The following is a 17,228-nucleotide window of genomic DNA, read 5'->3' as shown; positions in this document are numbered from 1 at the left end:
TGACGACGGAGTTGTGTGATCAACATAAATAATATTCATTTTTGTCAATAAAAAATCTACCTTTGTTGTGTACCGTCCATTGCACTATTTCTCTTTAGTTAATTTTACACTTGTTATCGTTATATAGCTGTTTGTTTAAAACTTTTCTTTTTTAAAAACTTTGTTCTGCCTTAACGTTGATTCGGTTTACAGTTCTGAATGTAAAATAATAATATTTTTTATTATATTATTATATCATGTAGTTGCGTGTAACCTTCAGCGCTCGGCGAGAGAGGCGGGGGAAAGTCCCTGCTGGCGCGCCTTGTGTGCTCGCAACAGCCCGCACCGTCACGCACCAGCGGGAAAACCCTGTGTGCGCCACAGCTGTGATGCACCAAATAAAGATGAATGACATCAGAGAGACATCTCTTTACCTGCGCTGAAACGCGCACTTCGGCAAATTCACGAATGTGTCACTCGGAAACGCACCATGTGACGAAAATGAAAATGTGAAGTTTTCATCAACGGAAAAAAAGAACAGCTCAAACCTACCGTTTCTCACGAACAGTTGGGATATTTTCACCATTGGATATAGATTCTTTTTATTTTCTTCCTCTGTTTTTTTATAATGAAAGGATGTAATCGTTTTTGCAAGAAATGTTGAAGTGTGCGTGAAAAAAAAAGGATAAAGGGATAATAATCGTCGAAGGTAAGAATTTGTATTTATCTTATAACTGAATGTAAATTATTGTAATACACGTACTATCTTCAACACCCCCTTGGCCCTGGACATTAGGGCCAACGGGGGCAAAGGTGGAATGCAGCATACCAGAAGACAACTTTAAATGGCTGGAGATACTTCGCTTCCTTAGAATTACAAAGTTCTATCAGCCCAGTTCTAGTTTTGAGAAATTTGACGGTTTTTTTGTTGTTGTTTTTTTTTTGGAGGGGGGGGGGGTTCGAATGAAATGTTTTGAATATCTAGATAACGACTCCGAATAATCTTACGACTTTGCTTGAAGAGATAGAACATTTGTGAGGCAGCGTGGTGGAATCAGGCTCTCGTCAATTTTTGGGCATGTAGAGATATTGGTATCATCTTAAAGCTTGTTCACTTGTCTTTTTTTGGATGAGAAAAATATCCATTTATCTTGAATACAAGTCGAGATATTTGCGAATGAATGAGGTGGGGGTCACCTGGTTTCAGAGTAAAAACTAGCGAGGAAATGGCCGCCAAAGCTTGGTAAATTCCAAAGCTGGAGAGTCCAAAATGTAAATTTATATTTTTGTGCTTTTAATCAATGTTTTTCGGGGAAATCCTCAACGGAATTTGTTGATAAATGGACATAAAAGGTGTTGAGCCAAAAAACAAAAATGTAATAAAAATTGCTAAGCAGGGAGAAAACTACTGTTTTCTTCGATTTCATTATTTTGACGAGCGCCTGATTTCACCACGATGCCTCACATTTAGTTTCTGACCTCAGGGTTTAGTCATTCTAAACGGCCAAAAATGTCAGAGAAAACTTCGTAACTCTGATGTGTCAACTTGATAATCAACTTCAACACTTTAGAACCGAGCCCGTCCTTTTTCTCTTATCAAATTATCTATCGTCCTTATCTCTCCTTCTTTTTTTCGTTTTCTACCGTCTTGTAACACCTTTAATTTTCGGCATTTATGTGACCTGATTGTGTTACAAGCGCTGTAAAACTTTTACTAAAACAAAGAAAAAAATAAACACGCCATGTCTTTGAAGCGACGAGCAGCCTAACCATCACAGCCCTGGCGCCGGTTTATATTTAGATTCAGTAGGCAAGGGGAGTTAATACAATTCAGGCAAAGTAATAAAGACTTTTAGAAAGAACAAACGCTTACGTGAATAGGGAATAGATCAATAAAAACGTCGGTAGAAGCAGTCAAAATTCAAATTAACGAAGCCGTTATTCAATTTTATACCGGTGGTTCGGAGTTTCGACCAAAAAATAGTTAAGGGTAAATGATAAACATTCTAAAACCTTCATCGGTCGTGTGAAAAGTATACTAGCTATTCCGACAAGTTGGTTCTCTTCCACCCTACCATCTTTAACCTTGTCAGTACCCTGCTTAAGAGAGATAGGGAGACTTCCTCCTTTTATTCCTATCTGAAGACATTATCGTCAGCATGATCATGATCATCATCATCATTAACAACAGCAACAACAACAACAACAACAACAACAACAACAACAACGACGACGACGACGGCGACAAATGTAATAGGAAAAACGGCAGGGAAAAGCAGCACGGGAAAATAATTGAAACCCATTGGCAAAAAATCATTGACCTAAACAATTACATCGGTGTCAAAGTGGACTACGGAATGAAACATCAACGGCAAGAACAATTACAGAAAATAAAACCAGTTACAGCAGCAACACCAGCAGCAACACCAGCAACAGCAGCAGCAGCAGTAGCAACAGCAACAGCAACAACAACAACAACGACGACGACAGCAACAACATTGCATTGATATCGAATACTGACTCTAAACAATGAATACCAGACTTGCATTAGACTGCGCCTTTTGGCTTTTGAAAAAAACCTGCAGTTTGGCGCATGCTTAGCAAAGTGCGCGTTCTGGAGGCGTATGCCCGTTCAACCACTCATGGCCTCCGGCCTAACATGGCTCGCCTTAACACACGGTACCCAAAGCACCACTGTAAGAGTTGGGTTTTACGCGAATGGGTGAAAGGAGAGTAAAGAGGCCATTGATTCAATTGTATTTCGTAATTATGTTCCCCAACCATGCAATTTACCGCTTTGTTTAGTATCTACTCGCAAACCCGCCTTCTTGGAGCGCTAATGCTTACAGTAGTGTGTAAAACTTTAACCTAAATAAACATTCCAACAAGATGAAGAAAACATGACAGTATTATAAATAAGCTTCCTTCACGTCTGTGATGTCCCTCCCACCACCCCCCCCCCCCCACCCCACCCCCCCTTTTTTCTTTTTCCAAGAACCTATCGAAATCATATGTTGGCTCCAGTCTGAATATTAGGCTAAAATGTTGTGCACATTGACTCTTATAATTTTATTGTAGATAGTTTTACGCTCCAATTGATCCAACATAGATAATTTAAGAAGTGGTCTTCGACCCTGCCTGTCAAGACCAACCCAGGCTTACAGAGATACAACGTCCCAGCGAAAACACTGAATAAAAATTCTTCCCACGCGGGAATCGAACTCAGGTTTTCTGCGTGCGTCGGCGAAACGATTAACGGCTACACCAGAGACGCCGCTACACTGCCTCTACTGTATCGTAAAACTATAGGCAAGAACCTTTGGTCTGAAGGAGGGATGTGCAGAGTAAGCACCTGGAAGAAGTGTCTTTGAAGTATCTTAAAGTGTTAGAAGCCCTCCCGCCCCTTCTGTCAGTCATTAAAACAATATTTATGTTTCCGCCGCGAGGTACAGGGAGAATGCACCAATTTCTGCTTCGGATTTGCATATCTTGTGGTAGGCCGAAACGGAAAAGTTTCGGATGTACTGTTGTTACTGATGTCGTTGCTGCTACTGTATGTTGTTGTTGTTGTTGTTGTTGTTGTTGTTGTTGTTGTTGTTGTTGTTATTGTTGTTGCTGCTGCTCAGTAATATACATCATCCAGACATAAAGACGGAGATATCAGATCAAATGTGTATCCAGACTTTGAAACTAAACTTGTGTCTTTTGCGAAGAAAGTCACTATAACTGAACTAACACCGGCGGATTAGGGATTGTTCTCCCTGCTGTAAAGTCATCCATTCATAATAATATGATCGAATATCCGTTAAATGTCCGTGAGTTTCTTCTTTCCCTATTCAGGTTCTCTCGTGTAATTGTTTGAAGAGTATTATTTTACCCTGTCATATTAACGAAGTGTTACAACCCTGAAATCTTTATCTTTAAGGCGTGGCCAATGGATTTGGGAAGTTTAGAAGAATTGGTTAATATATATTAAGTATAGAGGTTAAGTTTGAAATATAAAGTATAGGAAGAAGATTGGGGCGGGTTGGGGGGGGGGTGAATGAAAGAGTAATAAAAGACGAAGGGACCATATAACAAGCCCCGGATATGTTACCCTAATCAACGAACGGAATAATCAATGAACATCATTGAGGAAAGATCATTTTACTTTCCAAGCTTCCCGTTATGTAAATACGAGACCATATCCACCGATCTCTTAGGCCAATTAGCCAGGGTAGCCGCTGCTTGTGAGCATAAATTCAACACACTGGAATGCCACTTTTAAAGATTTGTGATGCAAACGTATTTTCGGTGACTTAACGAAACTCGAGAAAAATGCGTTCCCCGAGGTATAGTTTTTTTTCGGGGCGGGAGAGGTGGGTTGTTACAGTTTTACTTTCAGCGGTCTGGAATCGGAAATACGTGTATGGAAATAATAAGGGAATATTTGTCAATAATTGTGGGCGTTGGATTTTGAATGGGACAATCGATTTGGGTTCTTCATTTCAAGAAATTTCGAAGACTTTTTTCTTTCGTTTGTACGTGTCTGTGAGTATTCCTTTCCTTTTCTGTAATACGGGAGTGGGGTGCTTTTAAGTTGCTGGGTTCGCGCTCTTTTTTTTTCTAAGCACAGATGTCTGTACTTTCTCGACATTGCAGTTTGATTTAGTTTCTATGAGTTAAAAGAACATAAAGAAAAACAAAAAAAATATCATTCTTGAATTCGAGACGGGGTAATTATTTCTGAGTTGTCACGCAGAAGTCAAGTGGAGAGAAGGGTTCAAAGCAAAGAGTTTGAGCAACAGCATGAAATTGCCTATAGGGTTATTGGGCTTTGGAGCGGAGTATGCAACATGACGCAGAGGTCACGTACAGTTCATTGTATGTATGCTTTGTGTGATCAACTGTGTATGCAAATTTGCGTTACTGGTTTATTTAAAAAATGGAAAGCAAGGAGACAACAGACATGCAAATGTCGACACGTGTTATAGTATACACCGACCACCGGCATAAAGAGAGGTGCGAGTAACACGATTTTTTGTCTTAATTAGAAAAACTATTAAGCATAAAAGTATTAGATCGTTTTTTGGAACGCTTTTGTTCGTTTTGTTTTGGGGGTATTTTTGTTTTTGGAGTGTTTTGATTGGGTGGGTTTTTTTTATTCTTTATTTTAAATAATTATATTTTTGCAAAAGGGGGATTACTAACACACCACCCAGCTCAAAGTGCCTACATTAAAAAAATCGATCGCAACTATGCTTGAGGACGACCGAGAAAGACCTGGCATAGATGGAGTCAGGGAAACATTAATTAACAACTCACGGCATCCCCCTGACCCAAGCGCTCCGACTGGTGACAGAGAGACGTCTCCTTCTTCCCATGGCACCCAAAAGTGTATAAGGGAGGATAAAAGTAAAAGTAAAGCACACAAAAAGGGGGGGGGGGAATTGGTGGTTGCCAGTGATCGGGCTTGGAAGGTTTGGGTTTTGAGGAGGGGATATGGAAGAAGAAACAGTTAGATTTTTGTGTGTTTCTGTTTTTTTGGTGTGTGTGTTTTTGTGTTGTTGTTGTTTTGTTTTTTATGGGGTGGTGGGGTCTTGTGGGGGGGTATGGGGCGGGTTGGGGGGGGTTATTAGAGTTTATTTTTGGGGGAGGGGCATTTTTATGGGAAGGGCGGACTCACCAACAGGAATATGTTTCTCATTCCCAGTGAGACAAATAAAATTCAATAGAACATAAAGATGAAAGGACTGCTGCATTATTATTACTTTACCGAGCTCTGTATTACCCCTGTCACCACCATGCTGTGCATACAAATGATATTATGTATGCCTTATTACTACAATTCGTTTTGTATTATAGGCTTTTTCTTAGGCTTGTTGCTTCCATCCAGCAGCCCTTTTAGATAGTTGGTTACCACAGAAGATTTGAATATTTCCACTGGCATTCAACTCTATTTTGAAAAGTTTGTTTTGTATTCAGAGGTCTGAGCTCTGAAGTATTATAGTGTAACCGCTCTTGGTGTTTAAACGAACGATAAGTCTTGTTGCAAATTACGATTATCTCTTACATCCTCTTTTTCCCTTGAAGAATCTACTTAGTTTTAATTATCTATGGCTTCCTTTCTTGCAGAGGAGCGCGGTATCCATCCGTTGGTCAACTTTGCTGCAGATTCACGTTGTGTTCTAAGAAAGAAAGAAACAAGAAAGTCCGAAAACATAATTTAAAAATAGCGGTGGAATAGATCACAAATACTTTTCAAGCAACGAAAGAATTATATTCTATCATTATCAACAAGTCAGTGGCGGCTTTGACAAGATATTCCCTTTTCTTAAAGGGAGTGAACACCAAACGTCTGGATACCAATCTCTGGCTCATGCTGCAAACGGAGTTTTCGTCTTTCTTTATGAAACTCCATGGCGCTACCATGTCTGGTCTGGATCACTAATGACCTGAACAACTGGGGGTAAATACAACATTATTTGACAGTTGTCAGTATGTTTCCGGGAATAAGAGTATTGTTATGGTCAAGTGACCACTTATTTCACAATTAACTGACCAACAAGTTACTGTGGTGATATTTCAAATAACCTATATCGAAAATGTGAAAGTTCACCGAAAAATGGGGCAGAGTAACTAACAATAATCTAAGCATACAATGAGGGCCTGCTATACCCTGCATGTGTCACAGACCGAATAAATCGCCGTAAATCAGTTTCTGTAGTGCCATGCTGGGACTTATAACTTAAGTATGATTTTGCCTGTTGCATAGATAAAATCTTCGATCTTTCAGGAAACATCAAATGAAAAACTAAAACTTAGGGGGAAATTCGGTATTTGGACTCAAAGTCAATGGTAGATCTTACACCCACTGAAGGAGAGGGGGACGGAAGAAAAGGATAACAATTGGAACAATGTGCGTTAGGAGTGAGTGCATCGAGGTTTTTCATTTTGCTTCCGTAAATATTCTTTAATGAATAAATAATGCAAGTAATTCAGGACGGATTTAGATCATGGGGTCTGTAATTTCTTGGATTTCTTACCCACATCGCCGATTTTGTGTCAGGTTAAAGGCGTTTGGTTACACGTTCTAGTCAAAATGTTCCAAATCTACACTATATCTGAAAGAGAATGTTACGTTTTTGTTTGTCGGTTCTCCGGATAAGTTAAGAACCTGCGCGGTTTCACCCCTCGAAAATATTGAAGACCCATTTTGGGCCAAAGATCAGCAGAAAACCAAGATAGATATAATTTGCTTGAATAGCGCTTTCACAAAATATTTGATCAGAGGACTTTTTCGACTGATTTCTACATGCTTTGGGGCATCCTATTTCTCACAGTGGTAGGATGTCTGCTATAGGGAAATGTTGCGGAGTGAGGGGGTTTCTGTGAGCAGAGGTTTATTTTAATGTCACATACAATTCTTTACTTTAACCCTCTTCGTTGATTCGTCTTCGTCTTTTGTGTCAGTATGTTTTTACAGTATTTTGCCTGATATGATTCTGGATGAGCCACTTCAAAACACTGCAAGCAGGGTCTTTAAAAGAGATGTGGGTGCTCTGGTGTGGTTTGCTTCTTCTTTCCTATCAAACATTTATTGTCCTTATCCTCTTTTTATGTTTATTACTCTCTTGTAACACCTCTAATCTTCTGGCGCTCATATGACCTTATGCAGTTGCGAGCGCCGTAAAACCTCTACTAAAACAAACAAACAAGTTGTGAACTAACTAGTCCACGTACATAGCAATACAAAGGAACGAAAAAGACAGAAGTAAACGTTAGCACCCAGTTGGAACTTACTTGACCTTGCAGGAACAGCTGGGATCTCCGCTCTCTGTGGAGACGTTCATTCAGTAGTTGGTCATGACGCCATACAAGAAAGTCGCTTAACTTATTTTAAGATTGAATTTAAAAAATGCATGTTTGTGTGTGTGTATGTATGCGTAAATGTGTGTTTGTATGTGTATGTGAATGTATATTTGAATGGGTGTGTATGTGTGTGTTTGTTCGCGCGCGCGTGTGTGTGTGTGTGTGTATGTATGTATGTGTGTGTGTGTGTGTGTGTGTGTGTGTGTGTGTGTGCCGGGCGGGAAGAGAGGGGGCGGGAAGAGAGGGGGCGGGAGAGATTTACTTTCACCTCCATACTGTGCCTCTAAGGTTTTGACAGCTCCTCAAACATCACAAGTGCAGGAACGTCTCAAGCATTCAAACTAGGGTCGTTCGTGATTTGAACCAGAATTATACCACTTGACCATCTGGTGCAATTTTTTTTCTCCAAATTTGCCTCTCCTTCCTCCTAGAACACTGTGTTTGTTTCTGTCTGTCGATATTTCTTTTATCAATCCTGACACCATTAACCTGTCTGTCTGTCTGTCTGTTTGTCTGCTTGTCTGTCAGTTTGTCTGTCTATCCCTCTTTCCCTCTCCCCCCGCTCTCTCTCTCTCTCTCTTTCTCTCTCTCTCTCTCTCTCTCTCTCTCTCTCTCTCTCTCTCTCTCTCTCTCTCTCTCTTTCGCCCATTCCCTCCCCGTCTCCATCTCCCTTTCTTTCTGTCACTACTTCAATATCTCCTCGTCTATAGGCACGCCTGTCTCTGTTTTACTTAGACATCTTCCCCTACTTCCTGTTCTTCTCCTGTTTCTTGCTATTATTATTATTGCCATTAATTGTATTATTCTTATTGTTGCTGTTATTGTCGTCGTCGTCATCATTATCTTCTCCTTCTTCTTCTTCTTCTTCTTCTTCTTCTTCTTCTTCTTCTTCTTCTTATTATTATTATTATTATTATTATTATTATTATTATTATTATTATTATTATTACCAGCAGTATTAGTCATCATCATCCGGTGCCTTGCCGACTGGCGTTGGCGATCATGGACCTCCACTTCACTCTGTCTTGTGTTGCAGCAATGGTGTCCGTTGTTCTTGCTGCTCCTTGCCATGTTGTCATCTTGTCCAGTATCTTTTCCCTCTGTCTGCCTCTGCCTCTCTAAGCTCTTTCCATCAAACTTGCCTGTTGTTACAACATTCTCCAATGCTTTTTTCTGCATTGTGTGTCCGAAGAAATCTCCCTAGCAGTGGTAGTAGTAATTGTTATTATAGTAGTAGTAGTAGTAGTAGTAGTAGTAGTAGTAGTAGTAGTAGTAGTAGTAGTGGTAGTAGCAGTAGCAGTAGTAGTAGCAGTAGCAGTAGTAGTTCAGTAGCAGTAGTAGTAGTAGTAGTAGTAGTAGTAGTAGTAGTAGTAGTAGTAGTAGTAGTAGTAGCAGTAGCAGCAGTAATAGTAGTAGTAGTAGTAGTAGTAGTAGTAGTAGTAGAAGTAGTAGTAGTAGTAGTAGTAGAAGTAGTAGTATTTGTAGTAGTAGTAGTAGTAGTAGTAGTAGTAGTAGTAGTAGTAGTAGTAGTAGTTGTTGTTGTTGTTGTAGTAGTAGTAGTAGTTGTTTTTTTCGTCTTCAAGTTATAAGTCACAAAGTTTTCTCAACTCATTTTCCTCTACTCAACTCTGGGTTTGTTTTTGTGTTCTTTTCTCTACATCTCACTCGTATAATACTTACCTCCGCTAACATCTTATTACAGTCTCTTTCGTTCTCAGCCTCTTCAAGATGATAATTAGAGGGCGTCCCAGGAAGATCCCACCTCTTCCATATCCATCTGCCATCTCTGACTGATGTAGTGTTGTTTATTAGCTGTTTCTACCCCTTATTACTCCGAGCCATACTTTCATAACAGTTATCCCAGACTTCCTCCTTCCACCTTTTCTCTCATGCGTCTTCCATTAAGTCAGACGCTTCCCCGTACACGTACACACGCTATATAATACGAGACTTCTCTTTAACAATGTATTTTCATTCCTCTGCGCTTTCTCCTTCCCTTTCTCTCTTTCTCTTTCTCTGTCTTTCTTTCCCTTTCTTTCTCTATTCCCTTTCTTTCTCCCTATTATTCTCTCTCATTCTCTATCTCTATCTCCCCCCCACCTCTGTCTCTCTCTCTCTCTCTCTCTCTCTCTCTCTCTCTCTCTCTCTCTCTCTCTCTCTCTCTCTCTCTCTCTCTCTCTCTCTCTCTCTCTCTCTCTCTCTCTTTTGCCCTCATTTCCCATTTTCTTTGCACTCCTCTCCCTTTCCCCACTTCTAAATCCTGTCTCTCGCACGTTCTGTAACTATGAGGCCATTATGTTTGGAACTGACGGAAACGGAAGGTGTTCTCGAGAACATGAATATAGGTGAATAAATTGGAGGTCCAAGTGGAAAGGGAAGAGGAAATATCCAAGTGGGAAGATAGAGGCGGATATGAAAAAATGAAGACAGGGATAGGGGGAAAAGGAGCAAATGAGGAAAGAAATACTGAAGGGCGATTACAAAAACGGGAGTGGAGAGATTTTTGTTTCTCTTCTCTCTACTGTCTGCACTCTCTCTCTCTTCTCCTCACACTTCTCCTTCCACTTCTCCTTCCTCCTTCTGTCACGTCTCCTATCTGCTACCTTGACTGCCTGCATCTAATAACTGCTGCATGGTCCTCTCCCATCGTATCGGATAGATGACGCATGTCTTCAGATCATGTTTATCAAAGTAACGCCAAATGAAACCAGTCAACCAGATGCAAACCCTAAACTTGACTGAATATATCTTTGAAAGCAGTCTTTAAAAAATCAAAACAAAGTATTATTCCCAGTTCTTTTGCCAACAATAGTTATGTGCCTTGTTTAATTGAACTGTAGGGTTACTAAGAAAGTCTCGAAAATAATATGGTACATGATATCGTAAAAACAGGGATTCCGGAAATCTGTGAACAACAGGAGACAAGTCCGTGTGAGCGAGGAATGGGCTCGTGGCACAGGAAAGAAGTGTGAGGCATCATAGTGACATCAGGCGTTCGTAAAAATAATGAAATCAAAGAAAAGCACTTGGGGGGGGGGGGGGGGGGAGGGGCAGATGACAATTTCTATACAAATTTTGTTTTTGAGCTCAACACCTTTAATGTCAATTTAAAACAGGTTTCTGTATGGATTTGAGTGAATAAAAATTTTTTAATTAAATGCACGCAAAATGTAAACTTTTAGTTTTTAAGGACTCTCCGGCTATGGAAGTCACAAAACTTTGGAGGCCATTTTCTTACTAAATTTACCCCTGAAACCAAGCGACCCCCACCTTCTTCAATCGCAAATATCTCGACTTTCATTGCAAATAAATGGATCTTATTTATTTTATCGAAAGCAAGGCAAATAAACATGTTTTTCTGGGACATGTTCCATAGAGGAAGAAGCACAGTTGTCATACAATTCAAATTTGGTTCGCTGTTGTGCACCTATTTTCTTTGTTGCGCGTTTAAGCCTACAACTACAAGGCCACATTCACACTTGGTGAAACGCAGGATGAAAGAACAATGTTTCCAGATGACATAATGTGTTAATGCTACATTAAACACCTTCTCGACACAAAACAACACCTAGATTTGTTACTGTTTTTAATTGTTGTTTATAGTGATGAAATAAAAGGTGTTGGGTGCGAGTGTTTCTTTTTTTTTTTTTTGGTTGTTGTATTTGTTTGTTTACCATAGTTTGTTGTTTGTTTTTGTTTTGTTTGGTTGTAGTTGTTTTGTTGCTGTCTTTTTTGGGTAGGGATGGAAAGAGAGAAACAGGAAAAGATAGATAAAGCGCGGGCTATTGCAGAGTGGTTCTTTCTCAGAAATGTGTTCTAAATAGAAGCCGGTTGAAAATGAGATTGCGTACACAAAGACAAAACATGTTATCGCACTTTATTGGATCCCTATGGGGGTATTTCTGTAAAGATGGCACCTAACACAAAATTAAGCTTAAGGTTAAATCGCCAGAATATTAGACAGAATACCCACAAAACAGATAATGCGAACACTCCATTTGAAAACAGATTTGAAATACCCCAGGAATGAATGTGGAAATACTTCTGGGTAGTATTTTGCATTGGTTTTTTTAACACCTTCTGAGTATAGAGAGTTCATTTATGACCACGAAGTGCAGGGATTCAGAGCAGAACGTCTCGGATCCGGATAAAGAAAATTCTTTAAAAAGTTTTATAACCTAATATTTCTGCCTCTATTTCTCCCTACCTATCGACTTCTCCACTTCCAATCGGCTTCCCTCTAGTCTCTCTCTCTCTCTCTCTCTCTCTCTCTCTCTCTCTCTCTCTCTCTCTCTCTCTCTCTCTCTCTCTCTCTCTTTCTCTCTCTCCTTATCGCTCGTTCGCACTCAAGTCTCTTTCACTCACTCTCTCAGTCACTTTATCTCTGCCTCTGTCTTTGTGCGTCTTTCTCTCATTCTTTTTCTTTCTCTAATTCTCTATCACTCTTACCCTTCCCCCTCTATCTCTATCTATCTCTCTTTCTCTATCCCTCTTGTTCTCTCTCATTCCCTCTCTCTCTCTCTCTCACTCCCCCCCTCTCTCTCTCTCTCTCTCTCTCTATCATTCTCTCTCTCACTCTCTTTCTCCTAAATACCGATTCCTGGGTCGTTCTATCATAGTAATCCATAGAATCGTGTTTTGTATCAAAATTACTAAGGGGGAGGATGAGAGCTGGGAGCTAGGATTTCCCCCCATCTGTTAAGGGATAACGTGAAGAAAGATTAAGCCTTGTCCTAATTGTTCTCTCTTTCTATCGATCTTTCATAATGCGAGTGAGCTATTCCAGAACCATTTTCTGTCCTTTTTGCAGTGACATTGCATTCGTCTTTTTCGTGTTAGTCTTATCAGTGATCGATTTGTCCGATCTTACTCCAATACTTCTATATTCACTTTCAGAGTAGTAGCATTGTTTTTGCGTTCGTGAAGAGGAAAAAAAATAGTTATCAGATGTCGCTCGTTCGGTTACTCCACTATGCCATTGAACATGGACACAGATTGAACAAAACATCATTCTAATTTTTAAAAATCTTGATAAAGAGTGAGAAATTGAAGTTTTACTATTTTTTTATTTTTTGGTATTTTTTTGTTTTGTTTTGTTTACTTTTCCCTGGGCCAAATGAAACTCGGAGAGTTCGTTTTTCTATGAAAAAAGACAATATTTCAAATATGTATATAATCCCCAAACAGCTCTTTTTCAGTAACTTTTTGTCAAATTCGTTGTGACAAATCTATAGTAAATTACACAAACATGAATATTAGCTTCTCAGGATTAAAAGGTTTAAAATAGATTCCAGGAAATTGATCTTGATATTCAGTGCTGTGCTTTTGTGAATTTCTTTAACTTTTTAGAGTTATAATTTACCCGCATGTGGTCCTGATGCGATGTCAATACAGTGAGCTTTATATAGGGGGCATGCCACAGCTACAGTTAATTAAAACTTTCCTTTTCTATGGCTGCCAATTCAGTTGTCACGACTCTAATCTTGAGCCAAGAACTGCAGAAAGAGGATGCAAAACACAAACCATAATGTATTTAGACTAAGGTATTGGAGATGCCTGTGGGGTACTGTCCTTATCGCACGGTGTTGTAAGAACTGGTTTTAATGTTTATTTCTACAATGTAACGTCATTCAAGTACCACGACCGAGTCAAATTCCATCTCCTATGGAATTGTGTCCACTTTCATTGGGATCCCTGAAAAATCTCAAAACAAACCATGACAAAGATTTAGAGTTCAGCACGCTTCTACGCTATGAGTGAGGGTTGCAACCTCCCTGTAACAGGAGGTGTCCAGCAATTAAGTCCCTGAGCTTGTCTTGCTGCCTGAGCAAATCATCACTCACCGGGAAAACCAAGGGGCCAGCGTCAAATCATCCGTGGGTCGGTGGAATCAACCGTGCCTCACCAAATTATGAGCTAACATTTGGCTGTCCATCTGTCGACACTGTTGTGCCCCACGAGCATTCCACTTGTCACATTGTCAGAGCAGTTGTTCGTTTGGTGTGGTTGACGTGATTCCTGCCAATGTTTGAAAAGCAGTAAATGTCTCATCTCTCTATGAGGCATACTTTTTAGTTTTGTTACCGTCTTGATCAATTCAATGTTAATGAAACTGGAGAGAGAAAGAGAGAGAGAGAGAGAGATAGAGAGAGAGAGGGGGGGGTTGGGGAAAGAAAGAAACAAAGAGAGAGAGGGAGAGAGAGAGAGAGGGAGAGAGAGAGAGAGAGAGAGAGAGAGAGAGAGAGAGAGAGAGAGAGAGAGAGAGAGAGAGAGAGAAACTAAGAAAACGTGCGTGGAAGAGATGAGAGAAGGAAAAGGAAATGAACACTACTGGTTCTATGTTCTTTATGGTATTGCAGAGCGCACTGAGCATTTAAATAGTGAAAATATGCTACATTAATTAGATTTATCATTTACTGTTATTGGGTCAAGTGAGAGAGGCACTAGTCTTGTCGAACGTTCAGTCGTAAAGATCGGAGATTAGATTTCTTGTTTTTCCATGTTCAACATATGACCACTCGTTTATTGGAATAGACGGGAAAAAGGAATGAAAGCATCAAGCACGCAGTATTATGCTGCATGCCTAAAAACCCTCTTTTGTTCTAATCCCGGAAGGCGGAAGAAGGGAAAAGCGGAGGATTGTGTTCATTGGTGGCAAAAGATCAGCTCACTCATGAACTTGGCTTAGTTTTTTGTTTTTTTTTGTTTTTTTCTTTTGTTTATTTTGTTTTTCTTTTGTTTGTTTTTCTAAAAGGTAACGAGACAATAAACCAACACTTTATCTCTGAAATCTGAGAGCCTGTAGAAGTGTCATTGTGATCAGATGGACAGCAGGGTGCATGTAATCCTAGCCGAGCATATCACACAATGGGATGGGAGTGCACGGTCCAGTAAGCATTTTTAATTGTTAAACTTTCTCTTTTTTTTAAATGGAGATGATCCCTGTGTTTACATTATGTTCCACTCTTGTCCTTGTCGGGCGTTGACATCCCATTTGCAATAATATGTTTATCTATTTGAAGTTGAAGACGTTACTGAATTTCCGATTGTTCTATTCACATTTCTGAGCAACGGCGTCTTTGTCTCTTTCTTCTCTAGGCTCCCACGACTTCTAAATCACTTCCTTGGTACATTCGTCTCTCTCCGATTTTTATTGTCTTCCGCAGACCCCCTCCAACTCCCTTTAAAAAAAATTAACATACGGCTTAGCAGTTTGTCGGAGTTTTACGCTTTTTTCGTTTTCTTCTTCTTTACGTTCTCTTTCTAGTTTTGCCCTTTCATTTCATGTCGATTTCAACTTCAGTTTAAGGCCAAGTACCCAACTAGATTATTTGATATAATTGTTTTATTGTTTAATCCTACTCGATTGAGCGGGGCGTGGCATGATCGTTCGCTAGCTCGACATTGTTACCTCTAGACACCCTTCTTTTTTTCTCTCGTTCATTCCCTTTTTTTTCAAAGCTTTTTTCTGAAAGAAACGTTCATCTTTAACATTTCAAACATACTCTATCACGACAACGTATACATTCTATTTTTAAAAATAAAATCATAAAGCTAAAATCATCACAGTGTTAAATTAAGATCAAATAGTTAAAAAGGCAGCAGATGCATTCTTCGGTTCAATAACAGTGTGCGTGAGTTTATCTTATGTGTGTGTGTGTGTGTGTGCCTGTGTGTGTCGATGTGTGTGTGTATGTGTGTATGTGTGTGTGTGTGTGTGTGTGTGAGTGTGTGTGTTGAAAAACTTGCTAAACTAGCCATGTGTGTCTAACCAACCATGCATGATGATGACGGTAATCAAATGGGGGCATGGTTCTATTACGACTCCCTATATTATCATAATATATACTATAATATCATTATGGGATTTTTTTTTTAATGTGACAGTCGGTCAGTCGTTTCTTTTGATCGTATTGCTACTATACACTGAGAAAAAAAGAACCCAGTGACCTGGAACTTAGTAGTTCTTCATAAATTGTATTGGCTCTGGTTCGACATTCTTTCGATAATGCTCGTAATATTACGTTGAAGACGTCTGTCCAAGACAGTCAGAGATAATATAAGAACGTATAGCGTCTGTCCGACATGGCGATGTGTCGAATCAAATTTGGCCTCAAAGAGAGTAGGCTTAGGGAACATGGACGTGCATTGTAGGTCAAGTAAGATCCGAATAGAGGGCTCAAATTGACTTTTACCCTGCGTCAGGTGCACAAAGGCTCACCATTTCAATACAAAAACAAAGAGTTTTGAAAAATAAAAAAGATGTACATTGTATAAGCCTTTTCTAAGTATACTATTGTTGGTGTTCCCTGAAAACGCCTGTTAATCTCAGATTGTGATCAGCAGTTGGGTAGATTTCGAGACATGCCTCCCCCCCCCCTTCCCCTTCCTTCTCCACCCGAAGATCCTTAGATAATGATGATGTGGTAGAACTTAAGTGGTAGGAAGAAAAGATCATGGAAGTGAGAGTGGTTTGAAGGGGGGGGGGGGGGGTGTGTGCGCGCGTGTGTGTGTGTGTGTGTGTGTGTGTGTGTGTGTGTGTGTGTGTGTGTGTGTGCGGGCAGGTGGGGGGTGAGGGTGGAAGATATATCATGAAGCGTTTCCCTCTCTCCTTGTTCCTCTCATTACTACTGTCCGTCGTCCTGATTTTGTCAGCACTGTAGCCGTCGTTGTATGTCCACTCGTCTCTTCTTTTCTAAATAAAAGAACGTGTCCCCGTTTGAAAAGGGTGTAAAACAAATTCGAATACCTTGATCTGGGTTCGAACGTCCTCTTGTTTAAAGGGATGAGGGTCGTTGGCAGATACTCTGTTGTTGTCTGCTCCTTATTTCCTATCAATTACCTATCCGTAGCACTTATATAACCTATTTGTGTTACAAGTACCGTAAAACACTTGCCAAAACTAAACTAAAACTGCAAATGGATGCTGCTTAATTAAGCTCAACACTTTTGTTTCATATTGCGTTATTTGATCGTTTGAGATTTTTTTCCGACGGTGCTGTCAACATTTTTATTTTTTTAAAATTTTCATTGATGCTGCACCTCTTAGTCTCAGATTCAGTAAAATGAACTGTACCTTTTCGAAAAACAAAAAGCATTATATTAATGTGCTTGCCAGAGGGGTTTGTGTTTTCTCTTTTGTATTACCTTATGCCAGATCATCATCTATTTTTCTGTATCGTGTGATCGACAACCTTTGTAGAGAGTATTTGCTTGCTTCGTGTGAAAGGAGAGGGGGCATTGCATCGATGCTTCACCTTTTGTATCCATTGTGCCTGCAGACCGCTAGTTCGATATCAGGAAGTTTGGATCAGCGGGCGTCAGGTTGTGGGGATCAGTCACGGAATAATGACATTATGGCAGTTGGAAGGGAGATTTTAATATGAGTGTGTGTGTGG

General features: G+C 39.9%; 1 protein-coding gene across 1 annotated transcript in view; it reads left to right on the top strand.

Moving 5' to 3' along the window:
• Positions 1-364: 364 nt before the first annotated feature.
• The window catches only part of LOC101856168 (inositol 1,4,5-trisphosphate receptor type 1), a gene marked incomplete in the record, with an annotated part of 208,126 nt that continues 191,262 nt past the window's right edge, over positions 365-17,228 (top strand). Inside the window, 1 exon segment of the mRNA XM_035968813.1 lies at positions 365-688.

The sequence above is a fragment of the Aplysia californica genome, unplaced genomic scaffold (genome assembly GCF_000002075.1).
Source record: "Aplysia californica isolate F4 #8 unplaced genomic scaffold, AplCal3.0 scaffold00086, whole genome shotgun sequence".
Taxonomy (NCBI): Eukaryota; Metazoa; Mollusca; class Gastropoda; order Aplysiida; family Aplysiidae; genus Aplysia; species Aplysia californica.
The sequence above is the reverse complement of the archived record's forward strand: the minus strand, read 5'-3'. Positions and strand labels throughout refer to the sequence as shown.